Below are 5051 nucleotides of genomic sequence, written 5' to 3'. Positions count from 1 at the left end.
AGTCCTTCAGAAAGTTGGGCCTGTGGTTTCCAGCTCTGTTTCTGCTTCAAATGTAGATGGAATGCTGCAAAATGGGCATTTCTCACAACCTACCAGACCCAAAAACATATCGCCTTCCCACAGAGGCTGTGCAAAACCGTGCCATGGTACAGGGCCTCGCCATGCAAGGGGGCCGCACTCCGGCAATGGTTCTCTTGTGTTCTCAACAATAGGAAAGCATTCAATGAATATATATTTGAGCTCAATTTTGAGAAAATACAAACCCAATTGAAAGCGTTTGTATCGAGTTACTGTAGGTCAGTCAGCCCCCACCCTTAGAGTGTCCCCACCAAGTTTCATTACAAAGTTACACCCTTGCTTGAAACGACGGACCACGTTCCATCTGTGGGTTGGAAAACCGGTAGGTTTTGCTTATTTTTAAAGCCACTGACCAGACTGGTCATGATTAGCATTGCTGGTTAAAAATAAGCCAACAAGCAGATTATGACACAGAGCATATTGATTAAATTTGCACTGACTGTCTGAGATTTTTAACAAGAAAGACCGGGATTAGAGATATTTTGTCAGCTTTCTGGAGCCTAAATTAATCGTATTGCCTCATTTTTTTTGTCCAAGAAATTCAGATTTTACAGATCCGGTTTTACTGAATGCAGCTTAAGTCTTCTGATCTTAGGAATATTTTATAAAATATTGAATAAAAGGAATAATAAAAAGCAGGTCTGACTTCTTTTCTCTAGTATGTGCAGAAGTTGTTTGGCAGCTAACAGGGTTGGGTGTGGGGTTAGCACTGTAAATCAGGCTGGACAAACTGCAGAAAACCCTACGGTGCCTTTGTCGTCTGGTTCCCTGTGGGCAGTAACCTCAGAAGAAATGGAGCAAAGCCACCTGCGTTTCTGCAAAGCCACTTTCACGCACTTTGTTTTTCTTTTTTTCCAACATAAAATGGTAATATCTGCAGCATATGTCCTTCTAAATAAATCCTATCAGCCATTTCTAGTCTTAAGCCTTTTTACAGTCCGTACAAAAAAAAAAAAAAAACACAATACTTCTTATCTCCAATCCCTCCAGTCAGATAAAAATAGTTACACAATAGCAGCAGGAGTCGCTGGATTCTCCACACCAGAAATCCAATAAACATTTTAGGTAACGACTCTTTTTTTGTGAGGCGACCAAACTTGTATAACTTGCTTGCTCTTCACAAAAACCCAGACCGGATCAATATGTTTCTCTCTCTCCTTCATACTCAGCACTGTACCTACAAAGTTTGACACAAACACACACTAAAAAAAATAACTGGTTAGGTTTGTCCCACAAATGTGTGACCGCTGATGCATTTACAAGGGAAGGAAAGGGGACAGAGGGAAGAAAAGGAGGGTAACCAAAGCCCTGCATCCATATTGATTAAACAAATTTGCCACAAATCATTTTACAAATGCCCAATGGGGGGCCTATAGAGGCTGGGGGAAATACCCCATTCATGTGTCCTCCCCCGCAGGGCTGAGGCCTCGACTCTTGGCTCGTTTAAGCGTGCTGACAACCTCTGATCCCCCGGCCATCTGCAGTGTGGGCTGACCACTGCTCAGCCGTCTTTGTGTTCAATACTTTGGGAGATTTAAGAGTAAAACTTCTGAGGGTCTGCCTCATTCACGTTTGGTTCCTCATCATTTGCAAAGAACACAAGTCAAACCAAACGCCACAGGTCAAAGAAAGAAATCTGGGGGGGGGGACGGAGGCGCTGTTGTTAAGGTTGTGTCGCTCTCTGCAGCTCACAGCAGCTGCCTGGTGTGTTCCTGCAGCGAGTCACACTACTTTAGTTGAACTTCAGCTCCACCCACCACCATGCTGCTCTTTGTGAATGAAAGTGGGTGGAGGCAGGCAGCTATGTGGAGCATGCATGCATGCGGATCAGTATTTTTGGTTGCAGGTGGGTGTGTGTCCCTGTGCTGAGGGGCTGCCCTGCGAGGGAAAGCAAACATGACGCTGACTTTGCACAAGCTCAACAACAAAGTCTGAGCTTTTGTTTCCGGTCGTCTATTTAAGAACATACTATTTTCACTGCTATTGGAAGTGCTTTTATTTTCACTTTAAGTAAATCTGATTCCTTTCAATAAATTTAAAGAAAATAGGCTAAAAGGAACAAGGTTATTGCATGACTTTATTTAAAGTTACTAGCTTTAGTGTTAGTTTTCTGCAACTTATGCTAATATATGGAGGGAATTTTGTTCCATTATTGTTGCAAGCCCAGAATGTTTAATAAAAAAATAAAAAATTCAATTCAGAAATAAAACTTTTGAAAAACTTATAATAAAATACATGTTTTATAGAGTAATTTTGCTTATTTTTCTCCGATTTCATTTTTTAAAATACTTTTTTATGATTTCATTTTTTTATATTCTTCATATATTCCCCAAAAAAGTGAATTAAACATGTTTCCGTCTTGTTTGAAGCACATTTACCAAACAATCATACGTCGCCTTTAGGTTTAGCTGCTATTAACAGGAAGTAGAGGTAGTTAGACCTTCGATCAGTAATGATGGAAGGTTTTAATAAACATGTTGCAACACTTCAATTATGATTGCCACTACCCGAAATACTTTCATTTTCTTACATTTTTTTATTCTTTTGTCTTTTTCAAACAGGGGGGTCTTTTTTGAATATTTTTGTATTTGCGTAAATATTGCATATTTTAAAAACAAAAAAAAGCAATAGCCTTTGGAACATTACTGTGACTGCTCTGAGCATGTCCGATGATGACATCACGTAACACAATGGAGAGAATGTAAAACGTATCCATTTCTTCCAGAAAAGCTTTCAATGTTTTCTATATAATGTAGTTTAGCACGATTTAATGTTTAAAGTATATAAATAAATATTTTCAGTACAGTTATCATGCATTTTTTCTGCGATCCGGATCTTATTATTCTGTTCACGCATGTGCAGGACGGATCGCGCTTCTGGGACGGATCGGGTAGTAACATCGATGTTAGCAAGTATTAACGATGGTATATGAAATCAAGAAAGAAAAGAGATCAACAGTTATGTGAAATAAAAGATTGCTTTATTAGAACTAAAGGCATTAATTTCCTCTTCGGCACTGTTTTTCTCTAAATAAAAAGTCAAAAAACAAAGGTTTTAGGTGAAATTTCTGAAGTTGATTCAAATTTCGTTTTTTATATAAAGCTCTTCTAGAGCGGTTCTTCAAAATTAGCATAAAAATCTTGATGAAAAAAACGTTTTTTTAGCTAATTTTGATTAATTTTTGTGTCCTTTAGGATGGCATCCACTCCTTAAATAGAAAATAAAAACACAAAAAGAATTTGATTGTGATTATTATCTTTTTTTTTTTCACTTTAAGACCAAGTTTGAGTGTTTTTTTTTTTTTTTTACCTTTTCAATCAGACATGTACAGGAGGACAGAAAACCGAAAATTGCATTAAAGTGCCCTATGTGTCAAAAAAATAAAATAAAAAATACAAATACCTTATCTAACTGAACTTTTTTAAATTATTTGTTAGAATGCTCAAAAACATCTCCAGTTTAAAAAATGTGAATTTTCTAACAGCTAATTTATGGTTTCAGTTTTATTGGGTTTAATCCTACAGTGGAAACTTAAAATTTCCCTATTTATTCATTTGTTGAAATGACCAAATATTAGAGATGGATAAATATTATGCAGGATCTTTAAGCCACAACAAAAAAACTTAAACTTAGACAACTTTATTGTCATTTTGTATACGCAGAGTGCATACAAAACGAAATATCTTTATTAAAGCTTTCAGACGGTAAATACAGCAGTGAAAAGGAACATTTCCATTTCATAAAGTGCAGCAGTGATGAGATGTAAATAATGTTGGAGAAAAAACAATAATGTGGAAGTTCATGCTTTATTTCTTAATTCATATGAAGTGAAATGTTTCTATCAATCTTTAAATACACACATTTTTCATTATTATTCATTATTATTTAATTCCTAATTTTAAATGTATGTTTTAATCATTTATTGGGATGTGCAGTGAGTTTATTCGCGTACAATTTATTTATTCAGTGTTTGAATCATGAAATAAATAAAAAATTAATAAATGCATAAATAAAGAAATAGATTAATAAATAAATGTTATATCTGCTCATTTAAATGGAAAATGTATTTATTTCATGGAATTCGTTTGTTTAAATGAGGAAATGTTAGAGATGAAAAAATATTATGCAGGGTCTTTTTAAGCCTTTATAGGTCAAGTTACCATTTTTGATCACTTGCATACCCGTTACAAATTGAGTCCCCCCGTCCCTCAGTGAGGTCTAGAAGCACAAGATCTATATCCAGCCATTCAGCAAAAACACACATGGCTGTACATCTTATTTTGGCATTTGACCAATTAGATGAGCCCTTGAATGGATACCTACTGTAAATTAAGTTGAAAAAAAGTTAAGAAGTAAAGAAAAAAGGTTAAATACTATTAAAAAGTTAAAAAGTAAAGTTAAAAAGTTAATAAGCCTAGGTAACAATTATATTTATGTTCATAAACTAAAAAATTTAAGTGACAGTATCAGCATTAATGCCTCTAAGGTTATATTGGACCAAAAAAAATGTTTCTTTCACTCTCAGAGTGTTTTTTTTTATGAATTTCTTATAGAAGCACTTTGGTTATTTTTCTTAATATATTCGGGAAAGTTGGCGTTTCTTGTTTTTACATTGAAATAAATATTTGCCTTTAAAATAGCCAGATTTGTTTTAATGTTCCAAAGGTAATAAGGTCTTGTCCTGGATTCCAATAACACTATTGGCTTGAAATGTGGAGTGTTGCATTGAGTGCCATATAAAGGGTTAAGCTGATTTGCAAGACAGGGAAAAAAGTCTAATCCAAAGCCCATTTAAAGATGTAACCGTCAACCTTTTCCTCCACTCAGATTCTCCTATAAATTTGTTCCCTATATGTTATTTTTCAAGATATTCTTGAATTAAACCTTTTTTTATCCATTTCTTCCTTTTTTTAAACCCTAAATACACTGAAAGGGCCTTTTATTTGAACTCCTTTAAACCCCCCCTCCCTCAG

This window comes from Cyprinodon variegatus, unplaced genomic scaffold, assembly GCF_000732505.1.
Source record: "Cyprinodon variegatus isolate N-32 unplaced genomic scaffold, C_variegatus-1.0 Scaffold81, whole genome shotgun sequence".
In the NCBI taxonomy this organism is placed as follows: Eukaryota; Metazoa; Chordata; class Actinopteri; order Cyprinodontiformes; family Cyprinodontidae; genus Cyprinodon; species Cyprinodon variegatus.
This window is presented reverse-complemented; position numbering follows the sequence as displayed.